Genomic DNA, 22,041 nt, shown 5'->3' with positions numbered 1-22,041 from the left:
ACAGATAATTAATAAAAAACTTTCCAGTTGCTTTCCTGAGGAAAACAATTATGTTACAAAGTTTCACAGTATGCAGAAATTTACTGTCGCAGGGCTTCAGCTAGCAGAATTGATTCTTTTTTTAGATAAAAGTCATTACTTCTCACTTATGGCTGTGTACTGCAAGCAGGGAATTACATTATACCTTACAAAACTGTATTTTCCCCTATCAGGTTCATGTGCAACAGAATCAATTCCTTCAATGTTAGTGATGTTCTTCAAAGAATAACGTAAAACCAGGATGTCACACAGTTATACACAACGTTTCCATAATTTTTCATCACAGTCAGACAGCTATTTCACCCAAATTGAATGCCTGCAAAAATGCTGAATTTAAATACAAGGCAAGTGCACCGGTGAAATACAGTCTCATTGACTGAGTTTCAACATGTTACTGATAAGACTGGGAATTTAAATACATACAAGTGTTCCTTATTGTCTTTGCTGAGACAGACAATGCACCTTTGACAGCCTTAAGTATTTGGTGGCTGCAAAGCTGTTTCTTTGTATGCAAAGATACTGTGAAGAAGAGAACATGTCCAGTACCCAAACAAGAAAGCAAACAGCCCCATTTTGTTGTCAGTCGGCCAGAATCACATTCCAGCACGGTACTCTGGGCACCATTATGCTTCCGCTTGTCCTGTTGGCACATGGCAGGACAAGGCGTCTGCAATCAAGGCAGCAGATGGTTCTTTGGGTTGCCTAAAATCAGGGCTGTCATGGACACATCGTTTGTGACACTGCTAAGAGAGAACGAAATATTGGCATAAACATCATAACAGATCTCTGGGTACTGAAGGCATCCTGTATTCCGTAAATCCCTTCACACAGAATAGTAGCCCCCAAGTTTCTGGAGGTTTTTCTGTTAATGTGCTTGCTTGTTTCATATCTGGTGATACATATGCATTCAGTGCATAATCCATCCATTTAAACCGAGTTAAAGACAACTGTTTGGGGAATATTTCAAGTTTTGACTATGCTCATGAACAGCACAGCATGAGCTGCCTTGAAAACATCTGTGACTGCTTGGCCAACAATTGAATTGCCAGCGCTCAATTTGTGGCCAATTCACTTCATTCTGTTTTGCCAGGCTCCAGAGTGAAAACCGCGCATTTCTGAGCAGTGGTGGCACAATGGTTAAACTCCCCGAAAGTTTCAGCACTGCAGAAATTTTAAACCCCCACTGCTGCTTGGATCCTATTTTCACTGTGATATTTCCAAAAGAAAGGAGGGAAAGGGAGAAGAATATAGGCCTTTGGTGTACCTTGCCTGCCATGTCAGCTTGAGTTGTTCTGGGAAATGTGTCCAAGTCTTAGACTGTTTCATATTTTAATGCTCTCTATACATTGGCTGAGAGCATTCCACACAGTGAGGCAATGAGTGATGATACCAAGGGTTAGAGAACATGCACTCCCTTAGTGGAATTGGTTGTTACAGCCAAATTCAGATACAGAGTGCTGATAATGATCACTGCACTTACATGAATGATGTGATCCTTCTGCAGTGGATCAGGCCTCTATTCCTTTAAATAATCTGCAATTAGTATTAAATGACTCTTAGCATGCATTTTCAGGTAAACTCCAAGGGGGAGGCCAATTAGCAGAACCTCACTCAGATACAGCACAAGAATGTCTTCTAAGCAAGGAAGGAGAGAGGGGGAATAGGAGAAGATTTTCAGTTACTTTCTCTTCAAAGCTTATGCTCCCTCTAGCCCTACTGTGTAAGGTCCTCTTCACTTTGGAGTGAGGTAATCAAGAACACAAGGTTTACAAATCAGAGAACAGAGACCCAAATATATGAGACCAGCAGTTATTTGGGGAGCAGAGATTTTCTTCTGTAAGGTGTTTCCTTTATCCTGTCTCTGTTTCCTGCTCAATTAATCTTTTGGTATCTGCTCCTTGTAAGTGGATCAAATGCTATGGTTTCTTCCATGTCTATGAAAAATTTACTTGATATATCCTATACCTCACAGCCTCTTTATTGGCCATTATATATGGAAAAGGTTAGGAAGGAAAGCAGAAAACCCTTGTTTTCCTCCTGAAATACATGTTCTTTAAATTACCAGTACTAACCTTTAAAAAATCCAGATATTTTAACAAAATAAACTATTGTGTTCAAAACCCCCAGGTTTTGAACCTTCAGGAATCACTGCTTCCAGCTTACATCTGTAATGCCAAAGCCACAAAAATTATGTACTGCACGTAGAAGGTGGAATTGTCATGACTTCATGAGCAAAAACACCATGTAAGACATGAAAAAAGATCAGAAAAGGTACCAGGAAAGGTGAATATGAAAATGGCAGTAGTACCAGCTATGACTGGCATTTCCCTTAGAAGAATGAAGTTAATGAAATACACACGCAAATACCAGTTACTTAATTCTTCACCTCTGATACTATATAGTCATGTATAAATGTGCATGCATACCTACATCATGCAGCAAGGGTTTCAGTGGCCTTTTACAAAAATTGGCCTTTGAACTGTAGAAGGCTCAAGGTTTAATGCTCAGTGGAGAAGGAAAGAAGACCATGCTGCAGGTAACATGATGTAATCTGCATATAGTCCCATGAAGGTTGAATGAGGCCGCATCTCACTGAGGTTCCCTGGTGCCACTCCTGCTGTTTGGGGTTCACTGGACAAAGTGAGGCACAGAGGAACTGTGGTAGGTGAGGGCTGTGATCTAGTAATGGAAATGTGGCTCCCACCCTGGCTCCTGTCCCCATGAGGGCCCCTCTCAGGAGCATTGGGGCATTCCTGCAGGGTCTGTCAGGGCAGGGCCTGGCAGCCAGAGCTGTCCCACTGCCCCAGACAGGAGCAGGACATCTGGGGGGCACCGGGGCAGCCCTGGGCATTGGGCACCTCCCTTGGCTGTCATAAGGTCTTGGACCATGAGTAGCAGGGGGGCACCCCAGGGGGCTGGGCAGGGACAGTGAGGCCCCTTAGTGCCCTGACATGAGCCATTTGGGTGTATGTGCTCAGCCCCAGTATTGGCAGCCCCCAGGGAGGTGGGACTGAGACAGTGTTGCCTCTGCTGGGCTACCCGTTTGACAGCTCCTAATGATAAACTCAAACTTTTGGGAATAATAAGCTTTTTCATTATAAATTATGTTTTTCTTGCTCGCTTAAGATCCAGAAGTCATATTGTGGCCATAGCAGTTGTAGATGCCCCATCCCTGAAAGTGTTCAAGGCCAAGTTGGATGGGGCTTTGAGCAACCTGGATAGGGGAAGATGTCCCTGCCCACAGCAGAGGGTTTGGAACTAGACAATATTTAAGGTCCTTCCAAACCAAACCATTCTATGATTCTACGGTTCTCTATTTTATTGGATGTTATTTTCTGGTTTTATAGTTGGTTTTTAATACATGATAAAGCTCTTCTGAATGTTTTCTATTATTACTTACAGAAGGCTACATTAAACTCTTATATAAAACAGGGATTACAGGGATTACTGTATCCACTACATTTCTCTTCTCACTTTTTATGGGTTATTTTAATTATTGTGTTTTGTTTTCTTATGGATCATGAATACAGTGTATTTTTTTAATTACTTCTGCTATGGAGCTTGGTCTCCATTAACAGGAAAAGTTTATTTTATGAATAAAAAAAGTACATAGATTTTCAGGTAATAAAATATGTTTTAAAATTCCCAAACTTCGCAGTACCAGCAACAAATTTTACCCATGTTGGATAAGTTTAATCCAAGTTTTCTCAAGATAGCTTTGTTGCATTAAGTACAGATGAAAAAAGCAGAGCAATATATTCAATGATGTCTATCATTGGTCTATTCTAATATATGTCCTCCTGTACTTGTCTGAGTAAAACACTGGGCCTAATTTTCCGACACACATGGTCTTGGTAGAAGGTAAATGGCAGTAGGAGGTAGCAGTGCAGAAATTTCTAGGTTATGTACAGCACCTTTGAGACCACATCCAAGTAGCAAGTTTGACATTTGAGCTCAGACAAACACAGTAATCAATTCTGGGACCTAGCAGCATCCATTCTAATTTTTCATTTTAGTGGCTTTATTGGTTTTTTTGAGGGGGGTTGTGGATTGTTTTTCTTTTTTTTCCCCCCTTTTGAACAAGAGCTTCTGCGTTATATTTTTGAAACCATCAACTGGAAACATGACTCTACTCATTTTCGTATCTTATTTGGGGTCTGACTACATTTAAACTATTGACAGTGTTCAAATACGCTGCAGCAGTGCAGCACCAGCCCCTCACTGAGAGGGGTGAATGTGGGATCAGCACTTTGGAGCAAGAGAATCAGCACATCCTTTGTCTGTATGACAGTCTACACATCCATAATGTTCAGCATAACAATAGGAAATATTTAAATTGCAATAATTTACTATGATGTGTTGAATCTTACTGGAAAATAGCTCATTAGTTCTGCACCTCTCAGACTGTGAGGTGATGTAGTGAGGAGCTTAGCACTGGCAATCAGGTGTGAGGCATTCTCCACCTTGGACTTGGATGTCATGCATCACCGTGAAACCTGAAGATACTTCATCTAGTGAGATCTTGTGTGAAGTGAGGCATGACTTAAAGAGTTGGAAGACACTCAATTAATTACTCGAGACAATTTATTAATTTTTATAATTTGCTACATAAAATATTAGAAGTAGTATTTTTAAGGACATGGGTGCAATGTTTCTCCTCTATCATGTCCATCCATGCAGGAACAAGTTACAGTGACAGGAAAAATAGTGTTACAATCACTTTTCCCCCCCTCTAATTACCCAAGAAATAGAAACTATTTGCTAATATTAGCCAGTAAATAGTGAAATTAATAGAATAAAGTTTGTAATCTGATAGAGAATTATTTTGAAAAATTGTCTGTCCGGGCTCAATGATAACTACTGACAGTCCATTCTGTAGTACAAGATGGAATTGTATTATTATAGAATCATAGAATGCTTTGGGTTGGAAGGGACATTAAAGACAATCTAGTTCCAACCCCCCTGCCGTGGGCAGAGACACTTTCCATTAGACCAGGTTACTCAAAGCCCCATCCAGCCTGGCCTTGAACACTTTCAGGGATGGAACATCCTGAGCTGGGCAACCAGTTCCAATGCCCCACCACTCTCACAGTAAAGAATTTCTTCCCAATATCTAACCTAAATCTACCCTCTTTCAGTTTAAAGCCATTCTTCTTTGTCCTACCACTACAAGCCCTTGTGAAAAGTCACTCTCCAGATCTTTTGTAGGCCCCTTTTAGGTACCGGAAGGCTGCTATAAGGTCTCCCGGAGCCCTGTCTTCTCCAGACTGATTATCATGATGAAGATAATACCCCAAACAAAGTATTTGTTGCAACCAAATCCAGCACTGAAATTTTATCTGTGCTGTCAGCAGGCCTGCAGCCCAGTTTCTCCATTTGCTGAACAAGCCTAGACAGGTCAAAGCAGATGAAACTAATTTGAATCCAGCACGGTTAGGCATCCAGTACAGAACAACTCAGAGCGTGTTAGGATTTGTGCTCTGCGCTGTATATTGGGATCCTGCTCCCACCTAACTCTTACACAATGTTGTCAGGGTTTGTATGATCAAAGCATTTTATGTCTGGATGGGAACATCATCACTGAAAGATGTGATTTACCCAGGGTATGACCTACCCACACTGAACCCTGAAGACTATATAAAAGCTTAGCTGTGGGTACATATCCTTTCCAAAAGCTCTCTGCATAAGATGTTGCTATGCTCAGCAGCAATAGCTCACGTGAGGACTTCTCAATTCATTTCATCTGCAGTGACATGTATTAGCTTAAGTAATGTTTTATCAGTACTGCATTATTTTGTTAGTCCAGAGAATGCAGTGACTTAAACTGTTAGCCTGACTATTCAAACAGTCATTGCTGAACTGGAACTTCTGAGAGAAATGTGAGGGGACTCTTGGCAGCTGGGCAGCAGTGGGAGCAAGTGCAGAGGGCAGGCACAGGGCAGATGAATCCAAAAAGGGCATCATCTGCATCCATAACCACTAAGAGTTTAAAAACCCTAGCTGGTCTGGTCTGACACAGTTGAATGTAAGTGTAGTTTTACACAGTAAATAATTAATTCCATATGCTTCCTAGTTCATGTTCTTTTCTTTGCCTTAGCTAAATCATGTGTCACTTTAAAAAGCAAACAAAGTAAAGCTAAATGTCAGAAGAGTTTATTTCCAGATGAATGATACAATTATTAACAAGCAAGTAATCAAGCCCTCAGATAATATGCAATTCAGAGCATACCTTTGACATTTTGACTAGAAGTATAGAAAGTGCAATTAAATCAATGCACTTCCCTAATAGAGTTCTTGCTTCAAAATTCTGGATGGCTAAGGTTAACTTATAATGATTTAATTCACAATTTTTTAAATTATACTTGGTCACTACTGTCTGTTTCTGCAGGAAATCAGTAATGCTCTTCGGTGAAACTGGCTATTTATCACAATGATTGTCCTGTCTTATTAAAAAAACTTTTCATGGAAATTTGTATGTATTATAAATTTCAGATGCAAAAATTATATAAAGGTGTCCTAGAGATAATACAGAGAGCCATTTTACATAAGTCTAGATGTTAAATAGCCTCAAGTGTATTTTATTCTCAAGACAAACATAGGAATTTTTTTCAGGTCTGTAAGCACAATTTGTAGCTCTACTTTTATCTCTCCTTATGTAGAGAAGTCAAGAAATACAAATCACTGCTTGAGAAATAAATGTGTTTGGTAACATGCATTGCCTTCACCAATCATAACGATTAAATTAAATTGCAAAGCTCCTGTAACTTTCATGAAATTCAGATTTAACAGTAATACATTGTCTTAAAATGTCAGAAAGATAATACAGTCCAAGGGATTTAAATACCCATTTCAGTTTCTCCTTTCCATATCCCTAGGTTTTTTTTCCTATCATCTGGCAGTTGAACAAACTGGTGGACTACAAAAGTACATCAGAAAAATATGTCATTTATGTAGAATTACTCTTATGCAGTACTGCTATAAGCCACAGGTCCAGTTGATCAGGTGAAATCCACTGAAATCATGGATCAAACTTGTTAATCCAGCATTTTGGAATAAAATTGTTCAATAAGACATCTGGTTTTGAAATTATGAGCTGGTATCTTCTTTCAAATTAGAGTCCTGCCAAACTTGTGGAGATGGTTTAATCTTATTCTCTTGAGTAGTCTAGGTACATTCAATCTTCCTGATGTTTCTCAAGTGAAGTTTCTCAAGGAAATTTTGTTGTAAATCTGAGTAGACTGATGGGGGATGGAAAGCAATAATAGAAAAAAAAAGGCTGTGAGACATGATAATCTGAGAAAGTGAAGTTATTTCACTGTTTTCTAAGTCCTTAGAAAAGCCATCATTTCAAAATAGGTAGGCCTAGAAACTACAATTAAACAAAACCAAAACATGATTAAACCTGAAGCAGGGTCAATCGTGTCTTTGGCTTCATTACTTTTAGAAAGGTTTGATAGTATTACAATGACTGAAACCTGATTTTCCCATAGGAGGAAGATGCACCATCTTCATGCACACCTCTGCCTTTTTAGAGTTTTATCTGAAAGAAGAATCCTAAACTCAGACTCACGACTCCTATGGGACCAGGATAGGAGTTTTGATAAATGTCCAGTGTCTGCAGTATGTCACTTCTGTAGTTACAACAACAGAATTAATAATTGAGGCCGATGACCAAGAAGATGTACGTAAATATTTGAAATGGACTTGGGCTGAAGTACCTGCCACTGATCAATGTGCTGTTCATCACACTGGGGTGAAGTTGCCATTGCTTATGCTGTGCTAAGGTGCTACAGTAATTTCTATGCCACAGATAAGTTGCTTGATAGAATAAACAAAGTGGTGAAGATACATTAGGTCCCTTTTCAATGAGTATAGTTGACATTTGCTTGTTAAAGGGAAAGGGGAACATCCTTACTGAAAAAGGAAACATGGCATATTGTTTTGAACCTTTCTCTAATAAAAGTTTAGTGAAAGACGTCGTTTTTCCCCCCTCCATGTTTTCCTTTGTTCTCTATTAAGATGTATTTTAATAAGGATGTAGATAATACAGCATAAGTCTCTCATCAGAAAAGGAAATTATTTTACCTGGAGCATCATCTAGATGCTTATGCTGTGTTTGATCTATGTGTAGATTCAGCAATTTTAGGAAAGAACTCCATTACACTAAAGGAATACACAAACTCTGATAGCAGCATGGAGGAGGATGCTGAAGATCCTAAAGGGGTGTGTGTGATGTTGGCATGAGGTAGCATTCGTGTGGAGGCCAGTAGGTCGAGGTAAAAGGATAGAAGTCTGTTTACTCTGCAGTGCTGACATAGTGCTATAGGTGATACAACAGTCCAGAATGCAACTTGTAATTTAGTGGTCTCTTTGACCATTTTGAATGGTGTTATGAATCACTACTGTACCTTTTTAGCCCAAGCATAGGTAGCCTAAAGCTATTTCAGCCCACTGATGTGTGCTCAGTTGCCAAGTTCTTTATTATGCCTGTGGGTACACAATATGGATTATCTCCTGCTTGTCTGAGGGAAAAAGAAGGATCTAAATTGAAAACAGACTGGCTATACTTCAGTGACGGGTAGACTTCTTTTCAGCTAAAGCAAATCACTCCTCTTGACATGCCATCAGAGTCATAGATGACTGACCTTCAGGGCACAGTGCAAGAGATGCCTATTGCACAGCTGATTGACTGGTTATGGATTTTTTCCTTGGTTTTGTTTTTGCCAACAGCATATCTAATCTGGGTTTTAATCTTTTTATTCAATGCGTAGCTGCCTTAGCAGTCTACTTTAAGAACTAACATATGAAATATCTATATATTTTGTCTGCTTGTAATTAATCATCAGTGATTATGATGTGTAATTACCTATTCCATTTAATTTAGCATCAGTAATGGATGTATATTAAAGTTACTTCAGCCATCTGCATATTTTTCCTGCCAACTGCTATTCAGAGACCAGCTTTTTAAGGGATTTTTGAGCAGAGAAAGATGGCCATCTGCTAATTTTGACCATGCACATATTTTAAGATATGTTGATTTAATTATATAATGGAATTGTAAATAGGGAGCATGATATATTCAGTTGAAGACTTTGTTATCAGTTCATTGACCAATAAATATTTAAGTAATTTCTTGCCATTTTGCTTTTATAAATCTCTGAGATTTCCCATTTCTCATTTAAACATTTTTAAATCTTCTGAAACTGTTTGCTATTCAAGACAGAATATTTTAGAAAGAGTATACTGTACCCTCATAAAGGACACTAAATTTTCCTCAGTTTATTGATCGAATCCCTATAACAGTTTACAATTTTCAATTTAGAAAGTGCTGTATGTGTTTATGGTAAAAGCATATTTTCACACTATTTTCATTACCCATATAAGTTGTGGTCAACATGTGGTCAACCAGTCAGCATGTAAGGAGTTCAGTTTGAAGTCTATGTTAGATATCATTACTCATCTTTAGACCCTACCTTCCTCCTGAGCCTCGGAAGAGTCCACGTGAGTAAGGGTAAAATATAATGTTAGTATTTTTAATCCAGGAGAGATGGAAAATTAGATGAAACTATCATTTTAAAGCACTTTTTGGTTTGCTTCTTTTTACACATAAGATTGGAATATGAAATATTTTCCCTAATGTTCAAAATTATTTTCTAACTAAATCAACCTTATCAAGCAGCCAAGTCAAGATTCTGCCCCAATCCCTCCTAATTCTCTGAGGAAAGCTGGGTCTGGTACTTAATCACGGATTTATTCAGGATTCTTTTGCTGCAATTTCACTCATTAGCTATATAAAGGGCAACAGAGAAAGATGAAGTCGTCACCTGAAATGTCTTTACTAAAAAGCTACTTACTTCTTCCAAGTGATATAACCTGCCGCCGCTGTGAAAGATTTACTGTATCTGTTTAATGTAATTACGTCACCGTGGTTTGGTCTGACTGTACACAACCCTTTTATTAGAATCAGTGATTCAAACATAGGTTTTCATGGGTGATCATGTACACTAATTTTAACCATTTATCCTTTCCATGGAAGCATTCTGCTCTACTATATTCAAAATTTTTTTTTTTTGCCTATAATTAAAAGCTGTAATCTTGTAAGCTAGTTCCTTTCCCTGAAGACATGCTCTAGCTTTATTTACAAAGTTGGCAAAACACCAGTAAAAAGATTAAAAAAAAATGTGTTTGAGGGTAAAGGCTCGGACTGTTAATGGTACAGTCATTTTTCTATTTCCTTTCTAGTTGTGTTAGAGTTTCATTGTTTTACTTTCATGGGCTTTTAATCTTTTTATAGTATAACATACATGGAGCCACTGATGCAATCCACAACAGCATGTGACAAGTAACAAACAGCCCATCTAATTTTAACCTTCTCTCCCTGCATACATGTTTTTTGTCCTTGTAGCGTTAGAATTGCTCATCTGCCTGCAGCTGAGACCTAAACTGAGCACTGCAGTCACATAAGTATATGAGAAACCACATGCAGTTTTTAAAGCTGAACTGAAACATCTTGGATTTGGGGGCAAAAATAGACTTATTAAAGCCTTCATGAAAGACTACAGCATGGTTAGACAACAGGAATCCCCTTCATGCAGTGTGTTGTACCTCATACTGACAGCATTTAAAGGAAGATTTGATTTCAGATTGTATTTCTGTACTCAATTCTTATATCCATATTTCTGTTTGTTTCTGCTCTTCAGCACAAATACTCTATCTGTTTTATGAGAATACCTAAAATCATAGGTGCAATGCAATATGAAGAAAAGCAAGGGATCCCCGAGTCTTGGCAGTATTGCCATGTTTTCAGGAAGATGTATTTAAAGGAAAATCAAGAAGGGGGGAAAATAATGAATCTGAAGGGTATAATAGGGAAATGAAACAGTGAAGAAAGGACATAACTTTATGAGAAATACTTATACTGGAAACACTGTCTTCTAGCTGCCAATTGTTCTCTGGAAGTCAAATGATGCAAGAAAATCGAGACTAAGAACATGAAAAACTGACACATTTTTAATACAATAATAATAATTAAAAAAGCATAGTCTGGATGGGAACACTATTGATGTCTGAGAAATCAGAGGCCAGAGCCACAGAAGGACTTTTCATAATGCAACTTATAATAATGTTTGATGTAAGATAAAGACATTATTCTAGCAAACATCTTCCGTACCTGTACACTGGATGGGGACTTTGATGGAAAGAATAATAGCAGGTGGATCCAAACAGTTTTAGGTAATGAGAAGCCCAGTTTAATCCACAAAAAAATAACAATTATAGATGCCTCAGGAACTGTTCTGGTAAAAATAGACGTGCCAAAAGACTTTAGAACAAATAAAAGGATTGGTGGGAATTACCTGCTCCTTGATCTCAATTCTCCAAACTCTGCATTAGCCCCACTTTCAGCCTCTAGGTGCTTATGTAGATCCTAGAAACAGGATTGAAAGAACCCAGCAAGCTAAGGAAGAGGCCATCTAGACTAGGCAGCACAGGTATTAAGACTTCAGAAAAAAATACTGACACTGCTTTGGGAATGACTTTTAGGTTGCATTAAGGCAGGTAGAGGACAGACTCTTTAGTGAGTCTTATTGAGTTCTGAGTGTGAAGGAACACAGGGGGTTGTATGAAGACCTTTAGGACAGAAATCTAGGCACCTATGGATTCTAATAGAATAATTAGTCTTTTGGGCAGAAAAGAAAAACCTCCTGAAGCAAAGTAGGGGTTCAGAGGGTACTATTGAATGAGCTTTCATTTAAGCTATCTAAAATCCCTTCGTGTTTCAGATCCAAACCTCTGTTCCTTTACTGCTCTGTGCTTCATGTAGTCATTTCAAGTTTTCTAAATGGCTTAATAATTTCTAGCAGTGCCTTGGAGCCAAAACAGCTGGTTCTTGTAAATCAAAATTAGTATAAAATTGAAAGAACACTGTTAGGTCAAGAAACTGCTGTACTTGTTTCCATACTACAGAGATACATTATAACACATATGCCCTGATGGATCTGCTTGTTTTAATATTGTAGGCTGCCTTGCAAAAACAACAAACCAAACCCTAAACCACTTCTGCACTACCACTAGAACAGCCTGGAGCTTTTAAGACAGGAGTTGTTTTTTTTTTTTATATTCATGAGCCCATTAATGTTCCCCTCACCCTGTTTTGTTTCATTGTATTAACTTCTCAGAATAATTTCTATAGAAATGGGGGGGAAAGAAAAAAAGCAGCCTAGCTGGTGTTTAGAGAAATGAGTATGACAGTCAAAAAGTTTAGTAGCAGTTGCAAGTAATTTCAGGTAACATTTTGCCTATTGAGTGTGGTACTACAGCCACTTAAATTGACATCAGGTTTGGGCTGTTACATTCCTACTCTTCTCTGCCAAAACCTTAAATAGCCCTCACCCCACACCATCCACAGTGCTGGCTTCTTCTGCTTCCATGGGTGGCTCACCCCAAGAAATACATGATCAGAGAATGGCTCTTACTAAATATAAAGCAAATAGTTTTTTACTGGTTCTTTTTGCAAACTGCCCATGTCCAGTAAGTGGTTTGCCAGTGCAGTGGAGGGTGTGTGGGCTGGAAGGAAAGCCCCAAGCGGCCAAGGCTGATGGTCAGTTAAACTGGCATGAAAAAAACATGCTGTCTGCTTTAGCAGTTCTTTGATTTTATACTGTCATTTGGGACCTTCTACAGAGGTGATTCATGTTATCATCCACAAGCTGGTGAGAACCTGATTTTGTAATGCCTGGTGGTGCTGAAGCAAATGGAGTTAGTTACTCATGTCTTAAAATTAAACAGGTATCAGTTTGATCTGGCCTCACTAGGGAAGAGAAGTCAGCTAAATGCTGTCAACTGCTTTGAAGTAAATGCAAAAAAAAGAGAAGACTTCTTTCGCTCATCTTGATCACAGTCAGAAATCTGGCATAGTATACACAACAACCACGTGTAAAATTTTCAAGGTCACTTGTCCCCTTTTTTTATTTATCAGCTTAAAATTTTCATTCTGATTACCAAAGATGATGGGTCTAGTTTTGTTTTCTTCTTGGAAATCATGTGTTCAGTTTCTTTTAAAGGAGTTCTTGTAACATCCATGAAAAGAATATCTGCATTTGTCATGAAGACTTTCATGGTCCAGTGGAAGAAATACATAGAATTTCTGGGGAAAAGCAGAGCTCTCTAAAGTATTTTCTTCAGGCACCAAGGAGTATTTAGATAACTTTCTCAGGTTACCATATGCTGTTTATCATTATTAACCACATCTGAACAGTCAAATGAAACCCCAGTAATCTCTGAAAGTGTGACATAGATAGGAACAACTACCACAAGCATGAGATAAGCACAAGGAGCGTTGGATTGGAGTATAAATGTATGAACACTTAACAAAAGGGACTCATCCAGTAGGACAGGCCAAAAGCAACGATAATCCTAGAAAACGATGGCACTGTATCAGCAACTTAGTGTTTTCTCTGTTTCTGCAAGGTAATGTTTTTATTTGCACGGGACTTACCCTTAGAACTAAGTTAGTACTGGAATTGAGAGAGATGACAAACTGGTTTGGAAGTGTCAGGTCAGTGGAACTCTCTCATGAAAGAAAATGGAAAAATGGACTCTTAAGAACAATGTGTACAGCCAGTTAGCACAGACAAGCTGGCACTACTGGAAATTTAAGGCACCCTAACGAAGAAAATCTTTCAGTAGACTTTGAGCAGATTTTGAGCCCATAACTTGCTTAAACAGTCTGAATTATAAAAATATTGCTATTTGCACCCAGCACTGGGTTCAGACTCTGGTTCCTTCCTCCTCTGTACCTCAACAATATTAGCAAATGGTACTCACCAAAAATACAGCAGAATTTTAAATGCTTTATGCAGCACCTTAACACCAGTACCAGGGATTACTCTTGTTTTCTTATTTTGTTTAATAATTACTTGTGTACTGAAGAGTATAATTTTATGGAATTCTTTATAAAGGTATTTCCTGATAAATAATTGATGAGTGTAAAGGTTATATATCTGGGGGCATTCACCCACTCTGAAAGTCAGTCTGCAAAGTAAACTTGGCCCTTGGCCCTACTGCTTGAGGGCATAGTACCATCTCAGCACAGATGCTTCACACCATCCTCACTCTTTCAACTGGATGAGCCATCATTCTGGCACTTTCTGGGATCAGCAACTTTACTGTTCATGCATGTTCTTGGTCCTGCACAGACACAGCAGGATCAGCCCTCCCTGGAAGTGCCAAGCTCTCTGAGCAATGTGAAGCACCACTGAGTCCAGGGTGAAAATCAGATGACAGTTTTAGGAAGCAAGGGTTGTCCCACTTCAGCAGCAGAAGGAAATGCCCAGCAAGTGCTGGTGCCAGTTGAGGCTCCAGGCATTTGAGCTCCATGTGGCATCATGGCATCTGCTTCCCATCTGCACCAGCTCCTTCCCAGGTGACACAGAAAAGGTGTCAATGTCCTATTGTCAACCTGTAATGAGCTACACCAGCATAAGCTCTGTTGATCAAACCCTGGTAAGTAATAGATAAAAGGTTCAAGATTTTGGTAATTTTCTCTTCTGTCAACATTTTTTTCTATTTCAATACCTTGAAGAAGAAATGGAGTACTAATCCTGCAGGATTAGTACAAGGAGGCTAGAAATCCACTGTACTTCTGACTCACACATCTTCAGGAAATCCAGATTTCTGCTGAAGCACATATATATTCTTCCTGAATTTCATAACATGAATACAGATCAACCCTCTGCTTGCAAAATCAATACATGCACTTTGGCAGTGATCATGGATCATGATTTCTGAAAAATAATTGCAACACTGAACCTTCATGTCCTTGACTCTCCAGGAGAATCCACATCTTGGGCTGATGACCCCCAGCTGTGTGCATAGTGAGCAATGAAATCTGGGATGCATTGCTGTGAGGAAGTAGAGAAAGATGCGGGTGAAAATAGCCTACAGTTTTGGTGGCCTCAATAATCATAAATACAATATGTGTCTAACACTCCAGAAATAGTTGCTTTATACATTTCTGCAGAGTGCATGTGAATAATCTTGTCCTTAGTGGTGGATCTGCTGCAGATACCTGCTGCAGCTGACAAACACATACATTTCCTTTTTTCATTTTTTAGATTTTCATTTCAAAGGGTCAGCCATTAATACATCTGATGATAATCCATTTCTATCTCTCTGTTTTACACATCTTTGACCTTTACCAAAGCACAGAGTGAAAGAATGGATCTACCAATGTTCATATACTAAACAGTTTACGTTAATGCCCCAAGATCTACAATGGGAATCCTTATGAGGCATCTGCAGGCTGACTGGCAGTGGCCTTCCCTTGATATAAGCAGAGGGGATTCAGAAGACTGACTCTACATCCATATGTCTTTTAGCTCACACTCTGACTTGACTTGCAGCTACAAGCTTACCTTGTGAAAGCGTCTGGATTTTGTAATATTTTGCAACCCACATACCCTAAATACCTTCTAAAGAAATTACATATGTCACATTAATAAATTGCTGTCAGTCTTGGGAATAGGGAGATTAGGCTAAATAGCTTTCTTAGCTCCTCCAGGACTGTCAGGATTAGGGGTCAATGCAACACAGCAGAACCAAAAGAAGGATGCAAGTCCGACCATGGTTACAGAGCTGCTTCCCATAGGCACTCAGATGGGAGAGAGAGTTTCTCTCTCATTCTCTCCTCTCAGAGGTGCAATAGTTCCAAACAGAAGCACTGAGTCACTACACATCACGTATGAATAATTATTCCTCCCAGTTGCTGTCCTTACCTAGATACTACCTGTAAAGCTTCCACAGTGACACATCCTTCTCCTGCTCAGCCTGTGAGGTGTGAGGAGGTGATGGAAGGCAGAATGCATGGTTAAAGAGTTTTACAGTTCATAGGGTAAATAACCTTCATGCCATAAATGCAGACAATAACAGAGCTGAAAATGTGTTATGTCATGATTCATATAATTTGGTTTCTATGGATTTTTTCAGCACTTATAAGAAAATGCTGTGCGATTTCCTTTTTTATTTTTTTCTGTGACTTTATTCAGGATTTTTTTACATGGTAGTCAAAGCAGTAAATGAGAAGAGATAATCTGTGTATGACTTATGATGGTTGTAACAAAGTATAAAAATGTGCATTATTCTACCATTTGGTGATTCAATTGTTTTTATGATCACAACTCTTGTATCTGTACTAAGGTGTATTAGACTGTATTAGATATATTAAAACACAGTAAGTGTATCAGAATACAAGATGTATCAGAATAAAAGACATATTAGAATAAAATTAAATAGATGAATAATGAAGATAAAAAAATTAAGCAATTTGAATTTCTAATAGTCAACAAAATAATTAGGATTACTATTATAAAAGAGTGTTACTTATTGGATGAGTAACTATGTTCTCTTACACGGGCTGATGGCATGTTAATTTATCTATGTATCTGTACACAAGGGAATCAGGAGAGAATCTTAGAGAGTTGGTTGTAAGAAATAAGTATAAGAAATCTTGGAAGAAGACAAATTTTTTATAGGTATTTTTTTAGAATTATTTTTATTGATGAGTCTGGAAGTCAAACAATATATTCTTTACTCATGCACATCAAAGCTATTCAAAATAACTCTTGATAATACCTACACATTTTATAACCAAGAAGCTTGAAGTATGTAACAAATTTATAGTTTGTTTTTTTCAAAAATCCTGAATAGGTTTAAGCAGGGAATCTAGCCAGCATGTGTGTACAGAAGTGTGGGGCCAGGTTACCTGGGAGGAGTGCAGAGGCAATGCCCAGGCATGCAGGGAAAAGCCAAAGCTCAGCTGGATTTGAACCTGCTGAGAAATATAAAAGGTAGAAAAGTCTTCTATAGGTACCTCATCAGCAAAATGAAATGTGACTGGTTGCTGAATGAAGTGGTTGAAAAAGAAATTGGGAAACACAAATGAGTACCTTTGCCTCAGTCTTTACTGAGTAGGTATTTCCTCAGGCTTCTCTAGGTCTCTGCTGGCTGAATGATTTTCAGGGACAGACATACTACCATACTAAAAAGAGGATCAAGTTGTGGACTACTGAATCACTTTGGATATAAAGATATCCATGGGTCCAGGCAGCATGCTGAGAGAACTGGCCAACTTTATTGTGAAACCAAGCTCTATCGCCCTTGAAAGGCCATGATGGTCAGGGGAGTTCCCCAGTCACCAGAAAAAGGCACTTTCAAAAGCTCAGAAAGCAAACTCTGTCTAGGGGACAACTATAGGACACGGCCTCAAGTTAGTTTCTGGGAAAGTTATGAAGCAAATTTCCTTGGAAGCCGTTTCCAGGTGCATGAAGGCCCAGAAAGGGACTGTGAATGGCCATCATGGATTTATGAAGAAAAAATCATGCCTGGTCCACACAACTGTCTGCTGTAATGAAATGACTGTAATGGCTTGTGAGTACTGGGAGAGCAGCAAATGTTAATGACCTTGACTTTAGCAAGATTTTTGCAACATCTCCTATAGGCAAACTGGGGAGGTTTGTTCCAGATGGGTAGATGTAACATGAATGAAGAAATGAGCTCATGGGGTTTGTAGTACAACTGGTGTCTAATTATAAATGGTGTTCCCCAGGGAGTGATGCTGGAGCCAAAACTGTTTAACATGTCTATTGATGACATGGATGATAGGGTGGAACACACCCTCAGCAGGCTGGCACATAACTCCAAGTGGACGGAACAGCCAGTGTGCTGGAGGACAGGGTTGTCTTTGAGAGGGACTTTGATGGGCTGGAGAAAACCTCATAAACAGAAACCTCACACAGTTCATCAAAGAAAAATGCAGGGCCTTGCAGCTGAGATGTAAATATATCGTGCAACCATGCAGCTGGGGTACTGACTGGATAGAAGGCAAGTTTGCAGAAGGGGACCTCACTGACAAGAAGTTGAACTGGAGTCAGAAAGTAACCCCTGGGATTAAGACCCATCACACACTGTGTGGCACTGGCCAGGGCACAGATAGAGGCTGTGGGAGGGCATCCTTCCACTCGGTGCTTCTGAGGCTGCATTTGGGGTACTGTGTGTCGTATTGTGCAGTTTTAATTTGCTTCAGCTTTCCCTATCATTCTCTCTAAGCTGCATTAGAAGTACTAGGCAAGCCTTGGGCATTGTGATTCATTTGACATACCTTCTGGAAGTTTTCTTTTGGAAGTTAAAAATTATTAAAAAAACATATTTTGAAGGTACCTGTTGTTTGCTCAAAATATAGTCATAGAATCTGACAGCCACTGTTCCTCTGATTGAGGGGAAGGATGGGAAATCTCTACCTTTCCAGCTTTGGCATGCATATGCTCTTTATCTCAGGAAGGCAGGCTTTCTAATGCATTTATGCTTTAAACATGAATTTGTTGATTAAAAAGAACACTGTGAAGAAATCTGGCTGAGGAGTGTAGGTGTATGTTTTTGCAGAACAAAAAGCAGCTCTGTGATGCAGCCATCCTATTCTGGCTCCCAGGGCAGCTCCCTACAGCTGGGAACAGCCCAGGGTCCCCAGGGTCCCGGAAAGGGCCTGGCAGCCAGGGCCCATCCCACTGTGCCAGCCAGGAGCAGAGCAGCTGAGGGCCACTGTGGCATCCAGGGATGGGCTGTGGCCGGGCCAGCAAGGCCCATGGCCAGGCAGGGCAGTGGCTGAGGAGGGCTGGAGACCAGCCCTGCCACAGCATCTCTGGGGCAGGGACTGATGGCTTCAGGGGGCTGACATGGTGTCCTGGTCCAGGTGGGGGGAGCCCCAGGGAGGTGGGCAGGGACAGTCAGGCCTGTTACTGCTCCCAGGGCCATGACTCTTTCATGGCACCAATTTTCCATTTATTCAAAAGATGCTGAAGTTTTTCTTAGTGGAAACTTTTTCTGCTGAGAACATTTTGAATGCTTTCATCTCAAAACAAACCTTGACCATTCAAAATTTTCTGTCAAGGTTGTTTGTATAATTTGTCTTCTCTTTCTTGGATGAAAACCTTCTTTATTTAAATGTTTGAGACAGTATATCTCTTTTCAGATTACAGATGCAAATGGTGTATATCAACACATGCCATGTAGTAATTTTTTGTTGCCCTTATTGTCCGAGTTCATATTATGTCCAGGATAGCAAGGTGCTTTTCTTTTTACTGAGAAAAGTAGCTATTTATGTTAGAATATTGATATTAATTGGAAGTTAATTTGGCCAGCTGTCATATACAAGCCTTTGGCTTATGCAACTCAAAAAGAAATGATTCACATGACACCCACTCTTCTAACAGAAAAAAGATTCTGAAAACAAGCTAATGCATTCTTGAATAGCTACTTAAAAGTCAGAAACCCTTCATTAATTTAGTGACATCAAAGATTTGCATAAGCAATGTTATTTGGATTTATTGAAACCAGATTTCCAACTTTGACAATATAAAAAGTTGCTCCCTTGAATATAGTTTAAATGGAGGAGGCTTATTGAAAAGTTGATCCTTATGATTTCTCTCAGTTAGCAATTTCATAGATAATTTAATAAGTTAATAAACAGTATAAGGGTAATAAACTGCATTAATTGTCTGTAATATAGCAAACAGGGTCTATCTTTTCACAGAAAAAAATTAGCAGTTCTTCTACACATTGTTTCAGGTATTTGTGATATGTTAAAATTAGACTTTTCTTTTTATTGAGGGAACAAAGAGATTAGAAGTGTCCCCTAGGGTAACCAATAATTGAATTTCTGTCCCACCCTCCGCTTTACAGCTTTTATCTCCCTGTCTCCTTGTGAGACCAAGATTTGTTAGGCTCACCAAGAACAGGCTCACTCGCAAGGCTACCAGCAGCAGCATAAACTTTCTACAGAGGAGTAAGAAAAAGAAGGAACTATCTGTTCCTTGCACTGCTATTTCTCCTGAATTATCCTTTCCTTTTGCTAAGAATAAATTAGTCATTATTAGTAATGGTGATCAGCTTGCTTGATTCCAGATGTGGTAATTCCTAATGTCCAACAAGCAGACCAACATGTCCTAACCAGTCTCTCTAGCTCAAGATAACAACCTGCAAGGCAACAGCTATTCTAATTTGTCCTATTGCTTTTGTTACTACACACTGTATATTTTTAGCTCTTTTTAGGTAATTTGTACTCTTGAAAACCATCAGTGATCATTATTCCTATATTCATATACATCCAAAAAGGCAACATGCACGAAATGATACACAGTGCAGATATTAAGTTAACAATGTTACTATTGTGTTTATATTTATTTTTATGCTAACTAAAGGGAAGCTAATCATAAGTATTTCTCAATGAATTGTTTTATTTTTAAATCTTTTCAATTCCAGGTTCTCAAAATCTCAAATCAATACTGCCTAAGCAAAGATTGTGAAGTCAGAGTACTAATGAAATAACAATACCATTTTATTTAGGATGATGACTGAAAGAATTAACTTTTCTTTCAAAATAACTTTTCTTTCAAAATAATAATGGAAATCTATTAGCCAAAGATGCATTTAATCTCTTAGATACTAACAAGACAAAAATCCTACTGAACCTGTTTTATTTCCGATATGTTGCATATTTATTATGATTTTTTAATTTACATTATTGTGTCAAGGTGTATGTATTTCTATACATTTCCGTAAATTTTAAATTAGAAAAATGAGGAGCTGCCACTATAAACACATATAGGACAAACCTGGCTGTCTGTCAATTCTAGTTTAATTAGCCAACAGGACTTTCACACTTCTGATAGAGAAAAGAACAGGTGCTGAAGACCCACAAAAACTTGGTCTGCAGTGACAGACTCCGTCCTGGCACACATGGACACAGGAGCGGCAACAGGCCAAGAAAGAAGTGCAGTACTTCCCAGTTTGGGAGTGACACTTCACTCCCTTGCAACTACGTGAACTTTGTGTCTCTGCTGCGCAGCGACTAGACACAGGGAAATACCTGATTCATTAGGCAGTGCTGACAGAACACTTTGACACTTTGAACTCTCCTGAGGGCTACCAGCTCCCCAAAGTGCACTTAATTTCATCCCTCACTGGGTCAGGGCAAGTCTCCTAGAGACGTGTGGCTGTGTTCCCAGTAGGTAGGTTGGTTAACTCTGTGCTTTATGTTTGCTGTGGAAAGCAGTGAAGGAATCCTCAGCCAAGGCAATGAATTCAAATAGTAGCTGGTCTAGTGTGGTACATTTCATTGAAAGAGCTTGTACTGCTCGACTGTGACTCATAGCCCTCTTGTACGTCATGCATAAATCATCTTTTCACAGTTCTGCAAAGTCACCATGCAAAGGGAAGAAAGAAAATGTGAGCAGATAGTTTTTTCCATGAGGATTATCACCCCCAGGATGGACAGGGCCCTTCCAGAGACAAAAGAAGGCCAAGGTTTGCATAAAACTGCACAGTCTGACCTTCTCACTTCTCCTCCTGCTTTTCCCCCTCCTTTAGCTGGCAACAGGTTTCAGAAAGAGGCACAGCATGACAGTTTACTCCTAATGAAGCTAATATTTCAGGCTGTACACTAAACAGCAGGTAGCCTGTTATATTTTTAAGGTTTTCTTCATATCCAGACAGAAGGGGAAATGTTTTCTATAAAACTAAAAACTGATACTTTGATCTCATCCTATGGCCCTAGGCCTTGCCCAAGATTTTGAAGTGGCACCTCCCTTCTCCCCACCCTAGGTAATTGTTGTTGGATCACATCTTGGCAATACCTGCACCAGCTCTGATTCGTCTCCTTGTCTGCATGACTCAACAGTAATTACTCTGAATTTTGATGTGGGGTTTTGTCACATGAATCAATCATGACTTAATAGGTGAGTTGTCTGTTTCTTGCAAATGGCTTTAATAAGCCATTGTTTCCTGTTGTCCTAGGTTTATATTACACAGTCCATCTACCTTCACCCACACAAACCTGCCATTACAATCAACACAACTGTCCTACTTCACAATTGTTGTTTCCTGCACACCCACACGGGCACACCTATTCATGTGTATGCATATATGCACAATGCAGTGGGGCATGGTAGCCTG

This window comes from Lepidothrix coronata, unplaced genomic scaffold (genome assembly GCF_001604755.1).
Source record: "Lepidothrix coronata isolate B3197 unplaced genomic scaffold, Lepidothrix_coronata-1.0 Scaffold4, whole genome shotgun sequence".
NCBI classification, from domain to species: domain Eukaryota; kingdom Metazoa; phylum Chordata; class Aves; order Passeriformes; family Pipridae; genus Lepidothrix; species Lepidothrix coronata.
This window is presented reverse-complemented; position numbering follows the sequence as displayed.